This window comes from Amblyomma americanum, chromosome 4 (assembly GCF_052857255.1).
Source record: "Amblyomma americanum isolate KBUSLIRL-KWMA chromosome 4, ASM5285725v1, whole genome shotgun sequence".
NCBI lineage: Eukaryota > Metazoa > Arthropoda > Arachnida > Ixodida > Ixodidae > Amblyomma > Amblyomma americanum.
In genome coordinates, this window is record NC_135500.1 from 214,566,241 (window position 1) to 214,577,958 (window position 11,718).

Here is an 11,718-nt window from a genome sequence, read left to right on the forward strand (position 1 = left end):
GGATGACAAGAAACCCGAGTTCTGGCTACTGCTCGGCTGCCGCGTCGTTCCAATTCCAAGACACAACCCCCCCCCCTTTTTTTTTTTGGCGCCGAGGATGGTAAAGCAGACCGATGACCACTTCCACGGAGATCGTTAAGGCAGATATTCAATCAAGCGTACAAGGAGGACCATGGTGGAGGGAAACGGAAGCACCCAGGATGACCACCACTGCTCAAGTGGAACCTTTCTATGAATCTTTCAGAGTGAGAAACGTACGAAGAAAATATTAACGCATTCCTGCAAGTGAATAAGATTCCAGACGCCAACAAAGTACATGCCTTCCTGAGTATCGTGGGTCTGACGCCGTACAAGTTGTTGAAGAGTTTGGCCGTCCCGAACACGCAGGCCAGTCAGGCTTTGTTAGAACTGCAGAAAGCATTACGATGGCATCTTTCCCCAAGCCATCAGCTATCGCTCAAAGAGCAAAGTTCTGTCGAAAAATGCAACAAGAAGCACAGCATTGTGGAGTTCGTGGCAGGCCTCGACCAATTCGCAGAAACATGCAAATTTGTAAGTGATTTGGCCCCGGGCTGACATACAAAACAATTTTTTGTTGAGAATGCGCCTCTGACATTCAAAAGCCACTTGAGATCGCATTATTTGTAGAGGCGGCTTACAAGAACCCAACAGAATGCCGGCCTATCAGCGCAACCCAGCCAACACCTTAAGTTTTCTGCAAGGGGGGTGGGGGTGGGGGGGGGGGGTGGGGGGGGCTGGGCACAGCACGGCTCGATGTGCATGCGATGCTGCTTGAGTCATCGCTACCGTGCTTGCCGATACCGAAGAGCGACGCATTTTAGATGCCACCGGGTAGGGCATATTCAGAAATGGTGCCGCTCTCAGCCGACGTTATAGTTCACACCCTCTCAAAGCGATCGGACAAGACTCGCAGCTAAAAGACGCCCGGAAGCAAAGCCCAGTGCCCGGAGGCACATGCAGCCGCCCAGCTGTCTCCGGCGTCGCTTTTGATAGGGCCGCCCTATTGAACTCGACCTCGATTCCTGGAGCCTAGTGCTCATTCTATGATCGAGCAAAATAAGTTACAAAAGACGCGTAGCCGAAGAGAACTTCACAGAATTTTCGCCGTTGGTGACAAGGGGTTTGTGCGAAACTCCAAAGAAGGTCAAAATGTTTCGAGGCAACGGTGACACCACGCCCGGCGGCTGGTGTCTTATGTGTCACAGGTGTGTACGCCGCGTGGAGTCGTAGAATGGAAGAAGCATCAAGACCACATACGCTCAAGGCAGGCTGAGCACCAGACAACGTCTTCAAACCATGGTAAGGGACCCATGTCGAGGACCCGTGGCAACCATGCCAACCATCTTAATCATCCACCGGTGCTGATAACCGGGACACAACTTTTATAAAATGGTCTATAGACGGCCTATACACTTCTTATAGCCTTCGTTGCCTTCCTGTAGATATTTCTTTTTGTCTATTCATAGTCTACAGACTGTCTAAGACAGAAGTGTACTAAAAGGGTACGGTCATAAATCTATAAATTGTCTATAGACTGTCTATAGGTTTTGTATTGCCTATAGACTGTTCTTAGAGTTTGTGTATAGATAGTCTATAGACTTTACAGACAGAAGTCTATGGACGGTCTATAGACTTTCTGAAAAAATTGGTAAGGGAAGAAACCAGGAAGGCGAAACAGCGGCCATAGTTGTTTAGGACCCAGGAGAGTTTCCCACAAGAGGCGGACTATCAACGGAATCTTCAGGTTCTTGAAGACATTCAGGTCGTGACCCAGGGTCTTCTCCGGGTGACAGGGGACACGAAACCTCATCACGACCTCGGTACCCGACAAGGGAAAGACGTCCACCGGATCGGCACACAACCAGTGCAACCAACGTTTCGATCTAGTGTTTTGAACAGTTAACTTGTTCCAGTTATGTCTGTATGAAAACAATACGTGTCATTATTATGCCTATTCACCCCGTATAATGAGAACATCTTCTAGGGAAGTGCGATCAGGAGGCATTCAGCAGGCATCTATTAGTGGAGGAAACATGAGAGGTTGCTCCCTCCCTACGCGCTTTTATTGCCTTGCGGAACCGGTGTACTTATGTAAACAAAAATATTTTATCAAAAATATCGTCAATAAATAGAAACATTGCAGTCTCCTAGGGCAACCTTTACCATGGGCAATGTGCTAGGCAACCTCTAATTCTTACACTTGAAGGTTAGCGCTTGTTATATTCATTCCTAATTTATTTTTTCTGTCCTGAGTAATTATTAATGTTGCCGGGCATTTTCTTATATCCTACGCGCAGCAGCTTTGACCTTTTTTCTTCGCGCCAGAAAATCTGCGTGTTAGTTCTATCATTCTCGGAATCAAGTCATGGCAGTATCTTGTAAATAGCAAGATTTCCCATCCAGGGTTGATTGCCGGGTCCTGCGTTGGCGAAAGAGGCACCGCCACACCGGGTTTCTAACCACCTTTGAGGAGCAAAATATAGGTTTAAAATGAAAACGTCAGGGTACTCTTCGTATGTGTTTGATTTCAACTTGCGTTAAGTGAGCCGAGAATGAAAGCTCCGGCTTTTGCTCTAAAAGATTAAACGAAGAGTGGGAAAATGAAGAGACAAGAACACTTGAGCGAAAGATAGCCCACGATCGCCTGAGAGCCACGCGAGCTTTTATTTATATTTTTTTCGTCCAATTTTAAGGGAGGACACGTGGTGTGCCTCTTCTTTCTGGGTGCACAAAACTATAAGCGCTGAAAAACAAGCCACCAGTAGCGGCCGAGGATGATGACAAAACGAAGAGCTGAGTCTACGCCATTTACATTTTAATTGGATACCGTTTCTTCGACTAAAACGCAGCTCGGCTCTTTCAGGGAAGACGACAAGCCTAGAAAAAGAAAAGGCAAAGAAGCCTTGCGCAAACGAATGCTTGCCCTGAGGCTGACTTCATTTTTTCTTCACTGCGTTTGTGTGCAGGGACTGAAGACAGCGACTGCTCCGGGGAAGCTTTTCTAAACGGCGCTCTGGCGAACGAGGCCGTCAGACGAGGCAGAAAGCGCACAACCTGCGGGTAGCCGAGACAAGTGGTCGTCTCAAAAGACGATGTAAAAAGGCGCGCCGTGCAGGCTGAGAGAAATTTAATTTCAACTTCGCTTCAGCTTAATATTGCCGCAGCAAGCAAATTAATTGCCGGAGACGATACTTGGTGGAACTGTAATCATTACTGCACTCTCAAATATTGCCCTGACTTTTTTTATCACGCGCGCTCGCATATTACAGGAGGGTGGCACATGGTTGAGAAGTGAAACGGCTGCGTTTCTCTTTCGCAACCACTTTTTTTTCTATGTGTTTTTTTTAATTTCATTCATGCTACAAGGCATTTCTCGAGGGCTTCGAATATTTGCTGTGTCATCCGACTTCAGCCGAAAGTCCTCTTACTTTACGCTTGTTTTTCGCTGATTCGCTGTCATTTTTCTGTCTTTTTTATAACACTCTTTCTCCGTATTTCTTATTTCTTCATTGCTGAAAGCAATGGCGATGCGCGGGAGATTAAAATTTGATGGGGCCTAAAAGCTCGCGCTCTCTCTGAGCGAGAAACCGCGGCCACTAGGGCCAGTGCGCAGCCTGCAGACAGACGGCCGCGGAAGCACAGATGAGGAGGCGGCTTTGAATCCGAAGGGGGGGGGGGGGGGGGGGGAGGGGGGGGAGCTAGCGACAGAAGAGTGAGGAGGGGGGAGCGAAGAAGTGGCATAATAGCTGCCGCAAAATGGTTGACGAGGAGCATTCTTTTCGCTTCGTTAAGCCCAGTGTGCCCGTCTTTCTGTCGTGTTTGGCTTCATTTCGACGCACCCCAGGTCCGGAACGCCGGCTTGAGGGCACCAGCCTTGCCGGCGACAGCGTCGTCTTAGTGTGCGCTGGGAAGAAATAAATGACAGGAGGAGCCCGCCGCCTTTCGCGGGAATTAAGTTAGAGTTGGGCGTCTTTTCTGTCCTTTGCACTTTTGTTATGTCTTGCTTTCTTCGCATCTGGACGTGGCCGGGAGCCCTGTCCGCGCTGTCGGTTCATTTCGGACGACGTGGCGAAGTGAGAAACGCAATTTCTCAGTTGCGGCTTTGCTCGGCAAGCGCGCTACGTTCGGCCTCTGTACTGCAGGCCACAGCGTGTGACGTTTGTTGAAACGACCGGAGAAATCGCGCTTGCTGTGAGCGAGCGACCGCACACTGCCCTTTGTAGGAAATGCACGTCCAAGGCTTTTGCTCTGTGCGCCGGAAAGCCGAGAGTAAACACCTTTGTTTCCTGTAACAATATTTCCCGCCTCATCCCCAATAGGCAGCACAAAAGTTAATTGGCATCTTAGAATTGTTGGCATGGAGTAGATTTTGCCCGAAAGCGGCATTTTGCGTTCCTGACTAATGTCGGTTCACTACTTCTCACATTCTGTAGTCGGCACTTTGAGAGCATCTAGCCTCGTATAATGGCGTTTTGTGGCGTGTTGAATGAGCGAGGACACCTTAGACCGCCAAGAGCATATTACGCTCTTCCTTTCGTTATTTACTTTTCCGCGTACGTCTTTCCACTCGCAATGGTGGAAAGTAGCTTCGAGAATTTATCTAACACATTGGCGAAGAACGAGCAAAATTAGTTTTCGCATACTTCGTCATATAATTATCTTCACTTCCGTAAGCACGCAATATGCGTGATATAGATTTCCAATATACGTTAAAGTCTTCTTTTTTACGCATGGTATTCTTCAATACTCACTGCTTTCATGACTGACCGAGTGCAAGAAAAAAGTAATGTTTCAGCAGATATCTTTCTTTTACATAGCTTATTCATTTATAGTAGAACTTTTTGCTGGTCTAGTTGGTGCATGTTACTAAGAAAAGAAGCGCCAACAGAGACAAGACATAAGAAGTTACACGGACAAGCGCTTGTCCGTGTCACTTCTTACGTCTTGTGTCTGTTGGCTCTTCTTTTCTTAGTTATTCATTTCTCTCGGAAATCATTTAGTCTTGCGAATGACAAAAAAGAAACACAGTGATTGTCACCCAGACATAGATATTTATTATTAGATTAGTCATTCAGCTCTGACAGTGAATGTAAAGCAAAACATTTGCTATCTGCAGCTTGGTCGTAAGTACCCTTTATTGCAGGCACACCTTCTCAGTTAACTATAAATGTTCTAATTATAAATGTAAGGAAAGTAACTATAACTTTAAAGAACGCTTCTTAAGCGTCCCAAGTAGCTAACTTCATCGCTCATTGTCGACGCCATGGTGTCCTAACATCCAGAAACTGGCTACAAGATATGCTTTGATTTTTATTATAGTTGCGTCGGTAATACCATAAAATAACTCTGGTGCGGAGCAATGAATAAGTTGCATTCTACGAAGCCAATGTCCGCTGTCCATAACCAAGACGAACAGGCTAACCAATCACGGAAGGGCCCGGATTCACATTGTTACGAGAACCTATTTGAATGCAAACCTGATCTTCAGAGAAGTAGGAGCCTGTATTTTCATAAAGACAATTTTCATCTCCTATACCAAAACATGTGTCGCTCGGTTGGAAAGCGCACCCTGCAAAAAGTGCACACATCGTAAACATAAACCGCAGCACGTGAGTGACGTTCTTTCATATATGGCGCGTTGTATAAAGATAATCTCGTGCTGTATCGGCCAGGTTGTGCTCAAATGCTACAGAGCCCTTGCTCGTCCTGTCAGCGGCTTTTTTTTTTTTTTGCGCTGCGTGGCGACCTGCCGCTTCGCACCATCGTCTCATTTTTCATAGCGCCCTGAAAGCGTGTCGGAGAGAGAACGGCGTTCTCGTGATGGACAGTCAGTCGCTCGTTGACTGTGAGTCTCGTGATGGACAGTCGCTCGTTGACTGTGAGCAATAACGTTGCTGTTGGTCCCACTTGGGATACAATGAGAGCGCGTTGAGAGGTTGTTTCATGTTGCTTCATTCGTTCCATCACTGCTTAGTTCATGCGTTCCATCACTCGTTATAAGGGACTGACATAGAGGTCTGAAAGTTCATAACCTTAATAATCCTTGTATTCTTCCGCTTGGTATACTATTATTAGTAGTATTGGTTTATTAAAATAATAATAATAATAAGGAAGGATAAGAGTATTGCTAGCCCCGGCAACTGCCATCGATACTGAAGCACCAGGGCTGGGGCAGCGGAAATATAGGATAGCAGGCAGAATGGAGAACTCACATGAAAGAGGTGAGGGGACAGGAAGAGAGGATAGGGGGAGAGGTAATATACAAAAACTTTTTACACATTAAGAAATGTGTACAGGTTTCGCACGTGATTAGTACATAATGAAGCAGCCGTTAGGTATATCCGGAACATGATCACCACAACGCGCGTCCATCTATTAGTCGAAGAAGAAGAAGAAGAAGAAAAGGGAAAAGAGAAAGAAAAAGAAAAAGAGAGAGGAAGAGAAAAAGGAAAAGAAAAAGAGGAAGAAGAAGAGGAAGAAGTAGAGGAAGAAAAAGAGGAACAGGAAGAGGAAGAAGAAGAAAAGGAAGAAGAAAAAGTAGAAGAAGAAGAAGAGGAAGAAGAAAAAGAAGAGGAAAAAGAAAAGAAGAGGAAGAAGAAGAGGAGGAAGAAGAAGAGGAGGAAGAAGAAGAAGAGGAAGAGGAAGAAGAATCAAGGTGTATTTTTATGATATCTGATGGTAATGATTGACACATATTTCTCAACGACGCTAGTCAAGGTGGTTCTAAGCGACAGCAAGTTTTGTTCGGTAGAGCGAGATGAATAATCAGCTAGGAAATTCTCAGAAAGAAATTGTAGTTCTGAGTTTATCTTTCCAAAATTAGCGTGGTTGTAGCAGCCAATTCGCTTCGTGGTAGCTTTCTTTTTGACTGAATGGCTGAGTGATGCACCCGGTGAAGATTTCGTGACCGGATAGACCGTGTATATGGAGTTTATCTGAATCAACGTCTCGGTTGTTTGCTAGGGTGGGATCAAGGATGCTTTCCGTGATGGCGGAGTGCTGCTAGGATTAGTGATAAGTTGGACAAGAGAAAAGTCTTAAATAGTAATGAAAAAAAGGATTGAGTTTCTTTAACACGGGGGTTAACACAAACAGTTTCACACCTAGTTTTCCGTCACCTCAGTGGCTCAGTCATTAGAGCACTCTGCTACTGAGGCGGGAGACAAGGGTTCAGTCCGGGCCAGCGCGATATGTGCCCGTGTGCTGTGCGGTCACTGATAACGCACGTTAAATAATACCAGGGGGTCAAAATTGATTCGGAGTTCTCCGCAACGGCGTCCCTCAAAGCCCATGTGTTCCGTCATGACGATGAACCACCCAATTTACAACTAATCTCTTCACATGTAGCTTCAAGTATATGCTATGTAATAATTGATCGAGAGCACTCATATTGGATTGCAAGAAGACACATAAAAATTAGGTTCGAGTGGCAGGCCCAAAAAACTCAATTTCGTCCTCGTCGATAGAAGCGCAAGCTTTGCGGGGAGTTGGAGTAGACCCGAGGAGAATAATAAAGAAAGGAACAGGAGAGGACCGTCTCCTGTGGCAAGCTTCTGATTTGCTTATACCTTCCTCAAGGGGTCTTAGTCTCATGCCACTCTAGGCAAAATGAACATTCCCTAAAGAATATGGACAATACCCGGGGATTACTAAGTTTAATACCAACGTCTCGCACTCCGAAGTCATTACCTGAAAAGAAACCTTTGCCCTCTGACTAAATTTGAATGAAACCAGTATATGAAAACTTCGTCCTCTTAACTGGATCTCTAATCGAAATATTCGATATATTTTAGATAGGACATGAATCCAGCAAAGTTAATATATCCGGAATGAGTTTTGAATAAACACAATATTACTCTGCTGGAGCTGGAAGAATATAGGGCATTTCCACTGCAGAAATCGCTGCAACCACATGGTTGTTAGACCGCGTGAACCAAAATGTCCTTATGTTTAGTACCAAACTGTCGCTTCTCGAATTTGGTATGGAGACGCGAAGAAGACGGATGAAACATGGGAGATGCACTGCGTGTAAAAACCCGCTCATCAAACTTCATCATCTCTGGATCGTCGTGAAATTGAACGTCAGAGGTAGAACCCGAATTATCAGTGGGAAAGCCAATACAGAGTTTCTAGAGCTGGCCCGTTTCAGATTTGGACAGCTGTATACACAGAGGGCATAGGCATCGTGACGGGCGCCATTCCAGCCTGCATAACTTGCGACAGCTGAGTAATGCATTCTAGCGCTAGTAATGCATTCTCAGACACCTGCAACTAGCACCCCACAACCTTACCTTAAAGTGGCAAAGACATGGTCTATCAATAAATCGTGGTTTGCTGTTGTAGCTGCTAGCCACAGCTTAATATGCGTAACTGAAAAAAGAAGTAGGGCTCTGCGCGCCATATTAGCTAGCAATTGAAATTAGAAGCTATGGGCGCTAAGCCCCTCCTTCTGGCAGCGATGGCCATATTGAAGCAGCCTGAATGACGTCATGATCCGAAGGCGCCGTCGTCTGCAGCGAAATCGCGAGCGTGCGCGCCAGCTTTTTTTATTTCTCACACTTGCGATAAAGGAATAATCTGTACTCGCCGTATACTATAGAAAATCATGCAATGTATTTTAGAGGCCAACTGTGGAGGCCAAAATCTGCAGATATCCTTGGGAACCAGCGCAACAGGAACACTGTTGACGTTGCGGCGCAGAAAATACTATTAAGACAGCTAATCGCGGGATAAGGAGGCCGCTGAGGAGAAGCGGCCCTGGCCGGGAGACAGCGTAGACATCAGACCGGTTTCTCGAACTCACAGAGAACAAAGCCCTTTAATGAAAACGCAGAGAATTTAGCCGGTGTTTAAAAATTGCTGCCACGCTACTCCGCGTGGGCAAGGGAATATGGGAGATAAAGGCGCAAAGAGAGCGGTTCGAAAAAGGTAAAATAAAATAAATAAAAAGAGGAGAAGATAAAATACAGCTATTAAATGCATAATAAGGTACATCGGATAGTAATGAAGTTACATATGAAATGATAAAGTATATAGTCCGACAAATGGGCTAACAAAGTTCTCTGCGTGAAGAATTTATGAGGATAACATGCAAGGTGAAATCAGAGCTTGTCAAGGCGTGCGATGTCCTTTAAATATGCAAATAAATGTTGATTGCATGTCTCTGTTGCCTATGGCAGGCTAAGGGGCCTAAAACACTGTCCACTGATAGAGGAACAGGGCAGAGCTTCTCCATGCAATGTTCATAGTACGCACGCTCGTCAGCATATGCAGGACACTCAAGCAGGATATGTTCCAAACTATCGCTCGAGCCGCAGTTGTCACAAAGCGGACTGATAATTTCACCGAAACGGTATCGCAAGCCGTTTGTAAATGCAGCGTTCAGGCGAAGTCGTTGATAAAGTGTTTCCAGATGGCGAGGAATTCTGGATGGAGTCTTGATCTGATATGAGGGTCGACTGAATACAGAGATTGATAATGATGTGTCGACAAGCTTCAGAGCCGATACGCTTCTTCGGAAGCAAATCTTTTTTTACCATTTGAGACGCATCAGATTTCGTGAAGAAAGTATATCCGAATGTATCTCTGATGTTGGCGGCCTTGACAGGCAGCTTCATCTGCTTCTTCATTAGCCAGAATGCGACAATGTGCTGGTATTCACTGAAATAGTGTGCAGTGGTCTGCGACAGTAGCCAAATGATGTAGACCTCCAATGTCAAGGAAAATGAGCGGATGATTCATGTTTTTGCAGAAAGTTGGCAAGATCTGCAGAGATGCTTTGGAGTCGGTAAAGATAAACCATCGGCCGGAGGTTCGGCGCAAGATATAAGAATGCTGTGAATTTCGGCTGTCTTAGACGTTGTCTTCCATTGAAGCCGGTAAGAAAGGACATGTCTTGTTGAGGGCACATAAAGGCCACAGGAAGAGGTTTCTTGAGTAGTTGAACCGTCGGTGAAGATGTGGATGTGCTGCGTATGTTCCTGCGTATACACCTTTCTCAGAAACTTCGCATTTAAAGAAAAATTGGTCCTGGTCCGGGGTTCGAAGCCGGGACCACCGCTTCACCGGAGCAGTCGCTCTACCAACTGAGGTAACCGGGACGGCAAGCTTATGGTAGGGCGACAGCGAATTGATCAATAACTCGAAATGGGGACTTTGTTGGTCAAATGTTCGTGGAAGTGTTGGTCAAAGTGTTGGCTGTGTAGCCATATGGCTGCGCTTGTGTGGATGCCAATTAGAAATTACTTTCTTATTACATACCTCGGTTAAGTAGGCTAGAGTAGCCTGCAGAAGTGCTCCCTGTGGCATGCGGCTCTTTGCATTCAAACTGGAATTAACTTCTTCACCTTTAGAGGCTTGTGTGTCCAGGAGCAAAATGAGAGAGGTAGAAGCTTCTTTGTCTGGTTAATAGTAGGGAGGGGCTTATTCTGTCGAGACCAACGCTGCGAACGCACAGGGAAGACAAGGAACAGAATCAAACCGCCCGAAACTTAGCCAACGTGTCAAAGTGACTCAGGCCTAGCAAAGGCTTTCAAGTGAAGGGAGCTTTCGGTCAAATTAAGCAAATAATATACGTGACACACGGCTGCACTTAAAAGCATACTGCCGAAACAATGACATCGCTTCCACTTTAAGGTAAGCTCCTTGCGAAAATACGGAAAAGAAAATAAAAGCTGTCCCAGTCATTTAAGCGCGCTTTATTATTTACTTGAAGCAGATTTCCGCCTCACGTTGATTCTCGGCAATTTCATTGATCCATCCATTCTTCGCCTGTCCTGGCCTGTTAAACATCCGGGCATCTGAAGCACTGCCTCACGGGGCACACGTGCCCTAATCGCGAGAAGAAGAAGCAGCTTGGGCCGCGTGCGGCCACGAAGATTTATTCCACGGAAAGAGCCATATCTGCGGGATTTCAACGGACTTGCGTTGAGCTGAGAGCCGGTGAGTCTGCCTCTGCTCCAGGCGAGCTGTTCTCCGCTTCGCTGCGTGTGCTTGTCCTTTCGGTTCATCGAGTAGCCACCTAAACTGTAGCGGGATTTTCAACGAGACCGTTTGGCAAGAGCGATGTCGCCACGCGCATTTGAAACGCTCTGTTCGGAGAATGAGTGTGCTCCCCAAATACGCGGTAATGTTCGCATGCCGAGGTTCAGACGAGAAACGGCGTTTACGTCGGTAATTCTTTGTGCGTTTTGGGCGGTGCCCGAAGCATTTGGTGCGAGACCATTTCTCTTTGTGTAAGTTAAACGGGCAAGAGGCAATACGATTCCCTTAGGGAACCTATCATAATTTGCCTTTAATTGGCTACACGGTCCTTTGTTGGTGTTTTAAACGAAGGCTGTTCGCGCCGGTTGTTCTGGAGAGTGAAGTCGATGCTATTTTAAGTAGCGCGCTCATACGTAACTGCTCATATCTCACTTCGGTGATTGCCTTCAACGAATAGCGAGGAATTTATTTCTGCGTTGATATATGCCAGCGATCAGCTTCGTGTTATCATAAATGCACCCGACGTAGACATAAGAGACGGCCGCTGTACCCAGCAGGTGGGGTGATGTCCTCGTAAACGGTATACTAGAGCCAACTAGCATCTTAGAACGATTCTCGCTTTGCCGAATCCACCCCCGCGGGCGAAAAAAATGGTGAACGCGCAAGTCGCGATTACGTCACAGACAGGTCTACGCAGCGCGGTTCCGTAGTAGA